Below are 14,973 nucleotides of genomic sequence, written 5' to 3'. Positions count from 1 at the left end.
AGATAATTAATATATAAATTCCTCACGTCCAGCAATTTATTTTAGAATTTTTGGGGTTCCAGATCTTGCGCTAGCTACAGATTACTACAGACTGTTCTGTTTTTGACAGATTCTGTTTTGCGTGTGTTGTTTGCTTATTTTGATGAATCTATGGCTAGTAAATTAGTTTATAAACCATAGAGAAGTTGGAATAAAGTAGGTATAACACCCATATAAATAAATAATGAGTTCATTACAGTACCTTGAAGTGGTCTTTTACTTTCTTTCGCTAACGGAGCTCATGAGATTTTCTACTTTAAGTTTTGTGTTGTGAAGTTTTCAAGTTTTGGGTAAAGATTTGATGGATTATGGAACAAGGAGTGGCAAGAGCCTAATCTTGGGGATTCCCATGGCACCCCCAAGATAATCTAAGGACACCTAAAATCCAAAGCTTGGGGATGCCCCGGAAGGCATCCCCTCTTTCGTTTACTTCTATCGGTAACTTTACTTGGAGCTATATTTTTATTTACCACATGATATGTGTTTTGCTTGGAGCGTCTTGTATGATTTGAGTCTTTGCTTATTAGTTTACCACAATCATCCTTTCTGTACACATCTTTTGATAGAGCGATACATGATTTGGAATTTTTTAGAATACTCTATGTGCTTCGCTTATATCTTTTGAGTTATATAATTTTGCTCTAGTGCTTCACTTATATCTTTTAGAGCACGGTGGTGGATTTGTTTTATAGAAACTAGTGATCTCTCATGCTTCACTTAGATTATTTTGAGAGTCTTAAATAGCATGGTAATTTTCTTAAAATCCTAATATGCTTGGTATGCAAGATTAATAATAAAACTCTCTTATGAGTGTGTTGAATACTATGAGAAGTTTGATACTTGATAATTGTTTTAAGATATGGAGATGGTGATATTAAAGTCATGCTAGTTGAGTAGTTGTGAATTTGAGAAATACTTGTGTTGAAGCTTGTGATTCCCGTAGCATGCACGTCTGGTGAACCGTTATGTGATGAAGTCGGAGCATGATTTATTTATTGATTGTCTTCCTTATGAGTGGCGGTCGGGGACGAGCGATGGTCTTTTCCTACCAATCTACCCCCCTAGGAGCATGCGCGTAATACTTTGCTTTGATAACTCGTATATTTTTGCAATAAGTATATGAGTTCGTTATGACTAATGTTGAGTCCATGGATTATACGCACTCTCACCCTTCCACCTTTGCTAGCCTATCTAATATCGCGCACCTTTCGCCGGTATCATACACCCACCACATACCTTCCTCAAAACAGCGACCATACCTACCTATTATGGCATTTCCATAGCCATTCCGAGATATATTTCCATGAAACTTTCCACCGTTCCGTTTATGACACACTCCATCATTGTCATATTGCTTAGCATGATCATGTAGTTGACATAGTATTTGTGGCAAAGCCACCGTTCATAATTCTTTCATACTTGTCATTCATGCATCATTGCATATCCCGGTACACCGCCGGAGGCATTCATATAGAGTCATATTTTGTTCTAAGTATCGAGTTGTAATTGTTGAGTTGTAAGAAAAATAAAAGTGTGATGATCATCATTATTAGAGCATTGTCCCAAGTGAGGAAAGGATGATGGAGACTTTGATTCCCCCACAAGTCGGGATGAGACTCTGGACGAAAAATAAATAAAAGAGGCCAAAGAAGCCCAAATAAAAAAAGAGGCCATAAAAAAAGAGAAAAGGCCCAAAAAAATGAGAGAAAAAGAGAGAAGGGACAATGTTACTATCCTTTTACCACACTTGTGCTTCAAAGTCGCACTATGATCTTCATAGTAGAGAGTCTCTCATGTTATCACTTTCACATACAAGTGGGAATTTTTCATTATAGAACTTGGCTTGTATATTCCAATGATGGGCCTTCTAAAAATTGCCCTAGGTCTTCATGAGCAAGCAAGTTGGATGCACACCCACTTAGTTTCTTTTTGAGCTTTCATATACTTATAGCTCTAGTGCATCCGTTGCATGGCAATCCCTACTCACTCACATTGATATCTATTGATGGGCATCTCCATAGCCCGTTGATATGCCTAGTTGATGTGAGACTATCTTCCCCTTTTTTGTCTTCTCCACAACCACCACTCTATTCCACCTATAGTGCTATATCCATGGCTCACGCTCATGTATTGCGTGAAGATTGAAAAAGTTTTGAGAATGTCAAAAGTATGAAACAATTGTTTGGCTTGTCATCGGGGTTGTGCATGATTTAAATATTTTGTGTGGTGAAGATAGAGCATAGCGAGACTATATGATTTTGTTGGGATAACTTTCATTAGCCATGTTATTTTGAGAGGACATAATTTCTTTGTTAGTATGCTTGAAGTATTATTATTTTCTATGTCAATATAAACTTTGGTCTTGAATCTTTCGGATCTGAATATTCATACCACAATTAAGAAGAATTACATTAAAATTATGCCATGTAGCACTCCGCATCAAAAATTCTGTTTTTATCATTTACCTACTCGAGGACGAGCAGGAATTAAGCTTGGGGATGCTTGATACGTCTCCAACGTATCTATAATTTTTGATTGCTCCATGCTATATTATCTACTGTTTTGGACATTATTGGGCTTTATTATCCACTTTTATATTATTTTTGGGACTAACCTATTAACCGGAGGCCCAGCCTAGAATTGCTGTTTTTGCCTGTTTCAGGGTTTCGAAGAAAAGGAATATCAAATGGAGTCCAAACGGAATGAAACCTTCGGGAATGTGATTTTCTCACCGAATACAACTCAGGAGACTTGGACCCTACATCAAGCCAACTAACAGGAGGCCACGAGGTAGGGGGGCGTGCCTGCCCCCTAGGCGCGCCCTCCATCCTCGTGGCCCCCCTGTTGCTCCACCGATGTACTTCTTCCTCCTATATATATCGACGTACCCCCAAACGATTAGAACAGGAGCCAAAACCCTAATTCCACCACCGTAACTTTCTGTATCCACAAGATCCCATCTTGGGGCCTGTTTCGGAGCTTCGCCAGAGGGGGCATCGATCACAGAGTGCTTCTACATCAACACCATAGCCTCTCCGATGAAGTGTGAGTAGTTTACTTCAGACCTTCGGGTCCATAGTTAGTAGCTAGATGGCTTCTTCTCTATTTTTGGATCTCAATACAATGTTCTCCCCCTCTCTTGTGGAGATCTATTCGATGTAATCTTCTTTTTGCGGTGTGTTTGTTGAGGCCAATGAATTGTGGGTTTATGATCAAGTCTATCTATGAATAATATTTGAATCTTCTCTGAATTCTTTTATGTATGATTGGTTATCTTTGCAAGTCTATTCGAATTAGCAGTTTGGTTTGGCCTACTAGATTGATCTTTCTTGCAATGGGAGAGGTGCTTAGCTTTGGGTTCAATCTTGTGGTGTCCTTTCCCGGTGACAGTAAGGGCAGCAAGGCACGTATTGTATTGTTGCCACCGAGGATAACAAGATGGGGTTTTCTTCATATTGCATGAGTCTATCCCTCTACATCATGTCATCTTGCTTAAGGCGTTACTCTGTTTTAACTTAATACTCTAGATGCATGCTGGATAGCGGTCGATGAGTGGAGTAATAGTAGTAGATGCAGGCAGGAATCGGTCTACTTGTCTTGGACGTGATTCCTATATACATGATCATACCTAGATGTTCTCATAACTATGCTCAATTCTGTCAATTGCTCAACAGTAATTTGTTCACCCACCATAGAATACTTATGCTCTCAAGAGAAGCCACTAGTGAAACCTATGGCCCCCGGGTCTATCTCTATCATATTAATCTCCTACTACTTAGTTATTTACTTTGCTATTTACTTTGCCTTTATTTTACTTTGCATCTTTATCATAAAAATACCAAAAATATTATCTTATCATATCTATCAGATCTCATTCTCGTAAGTGGCCCTATAGGGATTGACAACCCCTATTTGAGTTGGTTGCGAGGATTTATTTGTTTTGTGCAGGTACGAGGGACTCGCGTGTAGCCTCCTACTGGATTGATACCTTGGTTCTCAAAAACTGAGGGAAATACTTACGCTACTTTGTTGCATCATCCCTTCCTCTTCGGGGAAAACCAACGCAGTGCTAAAAGAGGTAGCAGTTGGTTGTGGCCAAGTCTTAATAGCATTGATCTTGGACTCATAAACATGAACACCCTTAGAAGATACACCAAAACCCAAGAAAACGAGCTTGTCAACGCCAAAAAGGCATTTCTCCATATTAGCATAGAGACGCTCTTTTCTAAGAGTTTGTAAAACGGTTCGGACATGGGTGACATGCTATTTGAGAGACTTGCTAAAAACAAGGATATCATCGAAATAGACCACAACAAACACACCAATGTAAGGGCGGAAGACATGATTCATAAGACGCATAAAAGTACCCGGTGCTTTCGATAGACCCATAGGCATGACTAACCACTCATACAACCCAAACATGGTTTTGAAAGCGGTTTTCCATTCATCACCCTCCTGTATGCGGATTTGATAATAACCACTCTTAAGATCGATTTTTGAAATATGGTGGCACCACTAAGTTCATCAAGCATATCATCAAGGCGTGGAATGGGATACCTATAACGAACGGTGATAGCATTGATAGGTCTACAATCGGAGCACATGCGAAAGCTACTGTCTCGTTTTGGCACAAGGATGACCGGGACGGCACAAGGGCTCAAACTTTCACGCACATGTCCATGGTCTATGAGATGCTTTACTTGCCTTTGTATTTCTTTGGTTTCTTCGGGGTTGATGCGGTAGGGAGCTTTGTTCGGTAGCGGTGCTTCGGGGATGAGGTCAATGCGGTGCTCGATGCCTCGTACTGGAGGTAGTCCCGGAGGTAGCTCGTCGGGGAAAACATCATGAAATTCCTGCAAAAGAGAAGACAACAGTAGAGGAAGAGTGTGAGAGGTGTTAGCTTGTGGTGCATTGTCCTTGCACAAAAGGACGTAGTGTAGGATACTAGATGTGTTCTCACACACTCCTCTTATCTCACTTTTGGTGGCAAATAGGACTAAGTTCTTATTTTCTCTCATCGTGGAGGCGCTCGATTTGGGCTTGTGGTGCTCACTCTCTTTTTGGTGGCTCGGTCTCTCACTATTATCTCCACGATGGGTGGCTTGCTTGTCGGCGACAACTTGGCATGGAGACATGGGATGAAGTACGTACTCCTTTCCCTTCATCTTGAAGATGTAGTGGTTCCTTCGGCCATTGTGGATGACTCCACTATCAAATTGCCATGGGCGTCCAAGGAGGAGGTGGTAAACGGTCATTGGAACGACGTCACCCTCCAAAGTGTCTTCATAGGCACCAATTTTAAAGGAGACTTGTACTAGATGCTCAACTTGGATAGTGTCGGAGTTGCTAAGCCATTGCACTTTGTATGGATGTGGGTGATTCGTCTTGGGCAATTGGAGCTTGGAGCAAAGTTCTTCACTTGCGAGATTATGACAACTCCCTCCATCGATGATGACCTTGATGGATCGTCCATTGATGCCGGCCTTGGTATGAAAGATGTGGCATCGTTGGTCTTCTTCTTGGTGATGTTGGAGAGTCAAGACCTTGGAGACAAAAAGAGCGGGACTTGAATCTTCATCGCAAAAGACTTGTTCCTCTTCATCGTTCACTTGCCGGTGCATGGCAACTTGCTCGATGGCGTCCATTTCTCCTTCACTTATTGAGTCATAAGTGTCGTTGTCATTGAGGATCATGGTCCGCTTGTTGGTGCACTCGTAGGAGTTGTGGCCTCGGCCTCCACATGTGAAGCATTTGAAGGAACTCGTATTGACGGTCTCATTGGTTGGAGTGGATGATGATGAAGCTCTCGGCTTGAAGTTTCTTGTAGTAGGAGGATGACTTGGAGTTGACGAAGCTTTCTTGGAACTCGACTTGTCGATGTTTCTTGTAGAAGGCTTGGTAGATGGTGTTGGAGTCGTTGAAGCTTGGGTGTTGGAGAAGCCGTATGACTTGGATGAGAACTTGGCATGATTGAAATCGTCTTGCACTTGACATTCCGCTTTTGTAGCTTGATGCACTATCTCGATGAGGTTCGAGTATGGTTGGAAGTCGGCGATCTTCTTGATAGGATGGTTGAGTCCATTCAAGAAACGTGCCATAGTTTGCTCATCGTCTTCCGTGACATTGGCTTGTATCATGGCAATCCCCATCTCCTTGTAGTACTCTTCAACGCTCTTGGTTCCTTGCTTGAGTAGTTGAAGTTTCTTGAAGAGGTCGCGGTTGTAGTAGGTAGGCACAAAGCATGCTCTCATGACATCCTTCATTTGTGCCCAAGTAGTGATGGGTGGTTCACCTCTTGCCTCTCGGCGCTCGATAACTTGGTCCCACCAAATGAGGACATAGTCTTGGAACTTAAAGGATGCCATTGCGATCTTCTTATGTTCTTCAAAGTTGTGCAAATGGAAGATTTTGTCGACCTTCAATGCCCATGAAAGGTATTCTTCGAGATCGTTGCTTCCATTGAACTTGGGCATTGCAAACTTTAGCTTGCCATAGCGTTGCTCTTCATTGTGTTGGGGTCGAGGATGATGATGCCCATGTTGTCGATGATTGTCAAGCTCGTGTTGCTCTTGGTGAGGAGGGTTGTCAACCTCATGTTGCTCTTGTCGTGGAGGATTTCCATTGTTGTGATGCTCTTGATGAACTAGATGTTCGTGGCGAGCTTGTGGAGGAGCTTGTCGAGCTCGAGGAGGAACTTGAAGATGCATGCGAGCTTGAAATCTTCGTTCCTGAACTTGTTCGCGAGGTGCTTATTCATGTTCATGAGCTTGTTGGCCTCGGTTGGCTATGGCTCGACTTGAATCTTGGAGGGCCTGTTTCGCCTCAAGTGCTTGAGCTTCACGGAGTTTTTGTTCTTGGCGTTGTGCCTCGGCATCTTGTGCATCTTGGTGTAGACGCGTGCACTCTTCCTCTTCATGTTGGCGTTGTCGTTGTCTTTCTCGTGCTAGCGTAAAAGCCTCTTGGGTTTAACGTTGTCGGTGCTCTTGAGAGTTGGTGTCGCGTAGAGGATTGAGGATTGCATGACGATTGTTGCGCGGCACGTCGAAGAGTGTTCGATGTGGGTGTACTTGAGCCGGAGAGGGTGAAGTCGGAGTGTCGACTTGAACGGCTCCTTCTTGAAGAGGACGAAGTGGAAGAAGAGTGGTTGAGCAACAAAGCGTGAATCTCATTCATCCTTGCGTCATTCTCTTGCTTGTGATTGTCGAGCTTGTGGTCAAATTAGTTCCTTGTACATTGCTCGGAGAGTCGCAAGTCGGCAGTGAGGTTGTTGATGCGTTCACTCATTGCTTGTTGCTCTTGATGCAAAGCACGTTGTGGACCAAAGAGGTGACTCTTGGTGACGTAGGAGTTCATGTCGTCGTGGTGCTCAATGAAGAGTGGGTTGGTAGAAGTACTTGGCCTATCCATCATTCCAAGAGAAGAAAGTGAGTGGTAGAAAGAGTAGAATGAATACGAAATGTACCTTGACCGAAGTTGAAAGTGGATCAATGATCACTCCAATGTGGACAAGGAAATAGCACAATTGGTACCAATTCTTGTCGGTTTCTCACACCTATGCAAGTAAAAGCTTATGGTGGAGCTTGGTTAGGAAGGTGGCACAAAACTTGATGCAATTGTAAGTGAGCTTCAATAATGTTGGAAAAGATTCGAAATATTGCAATGTAACAAGTAGACCAAGCAAGACAATGTACACGGAAACACACACGCAAAGAGATAAGTGTGGTTCGGCAACCAAGGATGAGCCAAAATGTGGAATCCACAAAAATGCTCTTGTTGCACAACACTAGAGAGACTATAGCACGATTGCACAAGAGGTGGATACAAAGACTTGTGCACAACCTACTAAGCAAAAATGCAACGACTACTATCCCAAGTATGCTCTATGCAAGGTGTTTCTATGATATGATCCAAGATGATCGAGTATGACAATCTTAATGTTGTATGATGCTATGGTTATTGCTTAAAAGCTCTTTGCTTATCTTTCCTTTTTTGCTTAAAAGCTTGTTTGGCTCTTTGATGTTGGAGCTCTTTTCTCATGCAATGCTTCACGAACCAGGATAGCAATTGTGTATGCGATGACAACCTTGTGACACAAGAGATGATACCAAGATATGCAACAATGATGTATGTATGCTATGGGAGGTATGATCACTAATGTGCACAAGTCTCGTTGCCGGCAATACTCAATCGCTAGTCTTGATGGGTAAGCAATGCAAAGGAGTAAGGCTATGATGGCTATCAATGTAATGGCAAGAATGATGTATCACGATACCAAGACAAGGTTACCATTCTTGCTTACGGTATGGTGTCAAAATGGTGGACCGAATACCAAGATGTAGTCGAGGTGGTCGTTGTTGATGATGCGTCCGTGGCAAAGATGAGCGGCGGTGATGTTGATGTCGAACCGTACCTAGATAGCTGAAACACAAAATGATACGGAACCGCAACTCAAATTCTCAAAGCTCGAAGTGGCAACATGTGTCGGGGTATGAAACGGGTAAGCAATGGTGGTGGTATGCGGAAGTGGTGATGGTGTATAGGTGGTAGGGGTTTGTATGCGGAAATGTGGGGCGGTGGTGGTGACTAAACTGAAAAAATTCAGTTTCGTCAGTGTTGGTCGGACGTCCGGTCTGGGCCGGTCGTCCGGTCGTCGAATGTCCGCTGGTGGTCGGACGTCCGGTGCCTGGGTGAATCTTGGGCGCGGGATGAAATGCACGTGTTCGTGGTGGAGAGGTCGAAATTCATCGAATCTGGGCGGATTTGTGGATGGAAAAGGTGGGGAAAGGGAGAAAACAGCTAGATCCACTCAAAACAAAGCAAATCCACGGATCAAATCCAACAAAATTTCAACACACCAACAAATCACAAAAAAACATGGGGCTATTTTTGGTGGTGATTTTCGAAATTGGGGAAGAACACAACAAAATTAGGCTAGAAAACAACGAGGGGAGGCACCAAAATCGTGATGAACGAGGGCTGGCCTACTTAGCCGCTCCTCTCACGCACACACTAGCAGCCTGTTTATCAGTGACGGTTACTGCGAGGGTAGAACATTTGAGTTATTTGATACAGCGAGACTAGGCTTTTCGCTTCCATTTGTGGAGGTGTAATGGATCTCATCAAACTTTGTCAGTAGTTCCTTCTTTATGAATGAGATGAGGCAAAGCTTTTGTGATGTAGGGTAGGAACCCTAATCGGCCGATCTTTCATGAAAGGAGCGGATCCCGCGATGAACACGAGGGAAAACATGTGGAAAACACAAGAGAACACTCAAACCAACAAGAATGATGACACAAGTGCTAGATCCTCGAAACACGATAGGAGATACAATATCCAAAGTCAACAACGGACGGTACACAGTAGCCGGTTCTTCTCCAAAGGAGGTCTTGATGGGGGCCACCCAAAAGGGGTCTTGAATCCAAGGGATCTTCTCCAAAGAGGGGCCGCGTATCTCTCATGGAGTAGATCCGTGATGGATGTGAAAAGCTCTATCTCTAATGAGCTACAACTTTGCTAACCCTAGAAAGGAGGAGGGAGAGGGGGGGGTACATGAGTTGTGGCCCAACACATGGCAGCGCACAGGTGCCGGACGTCCGAGAGTCACCGGTCGTCGGAGGCTTGCTAGGGTCCGGACATCCGGTGCCTGTCGGACGTCCGTAAGTTCGGCTCGGGTGTGCTTCGGTCGGACGTCCGGTAGGGGTCGGACGTTCGGGCGTCGGTCGTCCGTTGGACTCCGGAAATCTGTAGATTTGGCTCGGGTGCGGTGGCGTCGGTCGTCCGGAGAGGGTCGGACGTCTGGAGCCTGGAGATCGTCGGACGTCCGGTCCTGGCCGGTCGTCCGGAGCCTGTAGCTTCTTCTTCATCACTTCTTCTTCTCCGTCTTCATGTCCATCTTTCTTCTTCTCCTTGCTCCTTAGCTTCTCCATGGTTCCTGAGTATGCACGATGTGTTCGTATGAGGTAGTAGCCATGTCTCATGTGCATTGAAGTGGAAATGTGAGAGGAGTGATGTCACCTCAGTTTCGAGAGCTCTTGCACGTGCTCGTGTCATGGGTCCAAGAGGTGTCGTAGGAGATGTAGGTGGGTCCATGGGGATGGCCTTGGGATGCTTCGCATCATTTTGCCTCCGTTTAAAAAAATCATGTCAAGAGGAATTTCTTTTATAGAGCCGATAATGGAGTGAAGTCCATGCATGCAACGCTACAAGCTATAGAGTAGTAGAGTACTAGCACTTTACATACATAGCCATATTGCACAGTTCCCAATGTCGTGCCAGGCTTTTCCGGCTCCTCGGGCTTAATTGGGAGGCGCTAGTTTAAATATGCTACTAGCTGATGAGGAAGCTACAAGTGAGGTGCGGCTAGGGCGAGCACGCGAGCCACGAGATGATGGGAAGGAAAACCCGTTTACGTGGTTGGGTTATCCAGTGCACCCAGATTGTGGTGCGACACGTCCGTTCAACTTCAAAACCCAAACTACCCGTGTACGATATTGGCTCGCAGCGAAGTTACAATTTAAAAAAAAGTCCGCCATGCTTTCGGCCGGGATCGAACCCACAAAACGAGGTATACACTCCCGCGACCACTAGTAGTACTCGTTGGAGTACAACGCAACCTAGAATCTCCTTTTGTTGCTAGTAGTACATTGTTCCTTACAAGAAACCACTAATAATGCCAAGAAACTACTACCACTTGCATACGTGGCAAACTTAAGATAAGACTACGTTATCAACCATTGCACATGCCCTTACCAACCAGCCCTATAAAGAAACGACTACTCTACAAAGTGTCGTTATAGGCACGTTTCAACCCATGTTGCCCCTTAAGTCAACGCCTTCCACTACAAAAAAAATACACTTCCATGATGATACGTGTTTGTCATAGTAGGTCGCTTTTTTGTCATGCATGTACATCCATGACAAATTTATGACAGAATCAAGATAGTCATACCTGTGCTGTCGTAGAAGTGTTCCATGACATTACCAAAATTATCATCACGGAAGTGTCCACTTCCATGACGATAAATCGCGCGTCACAGAAGTGCTTTCGTCAAGGGTGACCGACACGTGGCATCCACCATAACAGAACGTCGTTAAGCTATCGGGTCGGGTTTTGGTTCTGATAACCTGTTAACAGCACCGGCCAATGGGGATTTTCCACGTGTAAAATCATCATTGGCTAGAGGAAACACGTGTCAGCTCATCGTCGGGACAGAAGTCATCCACTCACTGGACAGAAGGCGCCTATGATATGTCGACACGTGGCACGGCCCAACAAGTTTAAATGGGTGGCCCAACTAAAGGCCCACAAGATTTTGTGGACCATAATGGGCCGGCCCAGCTAAACTCCCATGAGATTTTGTGGACCATAATGGGCTGGCCCAGCTAAAGGACCACAAGATTTCGCGGGCCATAATGGGCCGGCCTAGGTAAAGGCCCACAAGATTTTTGTGTGCCATAATAGGCCGGCCCAGGTAAAGGCCCACAAAATTCTTGCGGATCATAATGGGCCGGCCGAGCTAAAGGCCCACGAGATTTCGCCGACATTAAAGGGCCGACCCAGCTATACGCCCACAAGAAGGACCCTAGTAGGCCGGCCCGTTAACTGGCTGCCATGTTTTGGGCCAAATGCCGGCCCATATTTGATCTGGTCTATTAATGGCCTGCCACGCTCAGGGCCTAATAGTGGCCCATATGAGATCCGGCCCGTTAAAATCCTACCACGTTCTGGGCCAAATTACGGCCCAGATCAGGTTCGGCCCTTTAAGAGGTTTTGGGCCTAATTATGGCTCATATCAGATTCGGCCCGTCAACTGGACACTATGCTTTTGGGCCCACTTGCTAAAGGCCCACTTAGTAATTCGGCCTGATATTAGTTTTGGCGTGTTAAGGGCCCGTTTAACATTTTGGCCCTATATTAATTTTAGCCTGTTAAAAGCCCGTCATATAGTTGGGCCTAACTACGGCCCGGTTTGCATCCGGCTTGCTCGCAGCCGATATCTGATTGGGCCAAACAAGGACCGAGACAATTTTTCGGCCTGTTAAAAGCCCATGATTTGATTCGCACAATCATGGGTCGGGGTTCATTTTGGGCTGCTGCCGGCCCGTGAGCTGATTGGCACGTTTCAGGCCCAACCTACATCGTGATTGCATGACGGCCCGATTATGTACCGTAATTTTACGGTTTGGCTGATTTACTGTGAAGACAGGATATATATATATATAGTAAAATAACTGCAACATCGTGAATAAGAGAAAACCTATACTATACAATAAAGAAATTATGGCATATTACATCCACTGGGCATCAAAGTTCGCCACTATGAAAATAAAGCACAAGCAGACAACAGATTACATACACTGGGCATCAAAGATCGCCACCAGTGAAAATAAACACGCTGACAAAATAATATACAAAACCGACAGCACTTCAATAGAGTCCAAGAGAGGTTAGCCCTGCTGGGGAACTGCAACGCAAGCAGCTGAGCAAGATGATGAAACTGCGCTTGTTCAACACTTATATCTTCCTCACTCTGAAAGATAAATAAGCAGACACATGATAGGTTTTGCACATAAAAGTATCAGTGCTGACAATTCATCACATTTCTTACTGACGAATAAAGTGACACAGTTTAAATTTGCATTAACACAATATGGTATTGTTCAGGTCAAGACATGGCAGGAAATGACATTGTGAAGGAGTTGGCAGCTTCACGACAACACTGGATTACAGATCAAGAACTCATAAGTATCAATGGTTAGTGTGCTGTCAATTTATACCATTTCAGATTGGCAAATAAAGAGACGGTTTAAATAATAGTAGAATGATATGACATTTTTCATAGTTAAGACATTGCAGAATATGACATTGTGCTGTAGTGGGTAGGTTCACCACACCATTGGATTACAGATGAAGAATAGAAGCATACATTGTCGGTGTTCTGGGAACGGGGGTCCCCTGACTTGCCTGCGTGCGGCCTGCGGCGTGGCTCAAAGGGGGGCCCAGCGCGGCCCATCTTCACCAACACAAACCCAAGACCCTCGCAAGGGGCCAAGCCTCGCGGGGCGGACGACGCGGAGCTTCCTCAGGCGCGGCCTCGTCAGGCTGGCTCACGAGGAGGCGGAGAGATCAAGGCAGGGTACCTCACGAGGTGCCCGTGATGCAAGCCATGACGACCGGGGGCGCCAGGCGGGTGCCAGCCCGCGCAGTGTCCTCCCTTCCTCTTTGGTGCAAAGGGGGCAAGCGCAGCCGCGGAGTACCGAGGCGTCAGGCAAAGGTTGCCATTTCGGTGCAACGAGACCAAGACCAGGAGGACTACGAGATGGAGGTCACCATGGAGCCCAAGACGGCGTCATCACCAGAGCTTTGCGCAGGTGAAGACTACTTTTGTCAGGATAGCTGATACTAGCTGTCCCCTTTCAAATTAGCCCGCCATTGTTGGCTTCCTTCCCGCTCGATATTTGGGAAGAGGACTAGGGCCTCTATAAATAGGACCAGCCACCCACAGAGCTGGGGGTAAAAAGAAGAAAAGAGAGAGCTGAGCCGGGGGGTTGGAAGGATAGAGAAGATCAGAAAGAGAGAGAGAGAGAGAGAGAAAGGTGACTGAGCTCCTCCCAGCAGTTCATCGCCCCAGCCAAGAACAGACCATCGCGAGGCTGTTCTTCCTTGTATTGTTCATCAACATCAGCCCAAGAGGCAATCCACCATACCACACACTAGAGTAGGGTATTACACCACAACAATGGCCCGAACCAGTATAAACCCTGCGTCTCTTGTGTTGTTCTTTCCTTAGTTTAGATCCTAGCAAGGCGGAGGAGTGCAGGCAGGTAGGAGGTGAAATCTCCGCGCGCACCCCAGTGTTCGAACCTCAAGGGTCTGCCGAAACCCGAAATCCGGCATTTGGCGCGCCAGGTAGGGGTGCGCCGGGATTCGTCTTCCACCACCCCGTTCTCCTCCGACCATCACGCCCATGTCTGACGCTCGTCGGGCCCGCGCCGAGCGCCGGGCCACGCTCGCTGCCCGCGTCGCCCAGACATCCCCTGTCGGCGGGCGTCCTTGCCGTTCCCCGTCACCTGCCGTCAATGCCGCCACCGGCCCGGCAGGGGACGAGCAACAAGAATCATCCCAGCATCCGTCCGTGCGGCAAGACGGCCGCACCGCAACTCCCTCGCTCACCCCAGCTGGTTCTTCGTCCCGCGCGCTCCGCGCGCCCATGGAGGCTCGGGCTGCACTCATCGCAGCGAATGAGCTCCTGCGCTACCGTCCCGTCGACGACGTCTACGAAGAATGGCTCGACCGCGTCGCCGAGCTCGTCCGCGCCGTAGGGGGCTCTCCTGCACCGTCCGTTCCGCTGCACCGCACCCCGCCCCGCGCGGGCAATGAAGCTCCGGCGGCGCCCCGGCCGCCTCCTCAGGAAGGCGCCATGGCTCCAAGGCGCGTGGCCCCTGGGCGGAACCCGCTCCATGAGGTGCCAGCGCAGCAAGAGCAGAGCTGTCAAGAAGTCCCTCGCCCGCAGGAAGCTGCCTGGGCGCTCCCTGCTCCAGCACATTGCGACCATGCTCCTGCTCCCGCGCGTCAAGACCTCGCGCTGCTCCCAGCTGCAGCGCGTGGGGACATGCAAGACCAAGTTCCCCGTCATCCAAGGCCTCCCGTGGCCACAGCAGGTTGCCGCGCCTTCACCGCCGAGCTACGCAGCGTCGCGTGGCCCGGCAAGTTCAAGACAGACTTGCCTCCTCACTACGACGGCACGGCTGACCCTGCGGAGTTCTTCCATCTCTACGAGTTGGGCATCGAAGCTGCCAACGGAGACGAGAAGGTCATGGCAAACTGGTTCCCCATGGCACTCAAGGACGGGGCCCGCACCTGGCTGCTGAACCTGGCTCCAGGCACAATCTCCTCCTGGGACAAGATGCGCACCCACTTCATCGCCAACTTCC

This window comes from Triticum urartu, chromosome 6A, assembly GCF_056163025.1.
Source record: "Triticum urartu cultivar PI428250 chromosome 6A, HENAU_Tu73, whole genome shotgun sequence".
Lineage (NCBI taxonomy): Eukaryota > Viridiplantae > Streptophyta > Magnoliopsida > Poales > Poaceae > Triticum > Triticum urartu.
The sequence above is the reverse complement of the archived record's forward strand: the minus strand, read 5'-3'. Positions refer to the sequence as shown.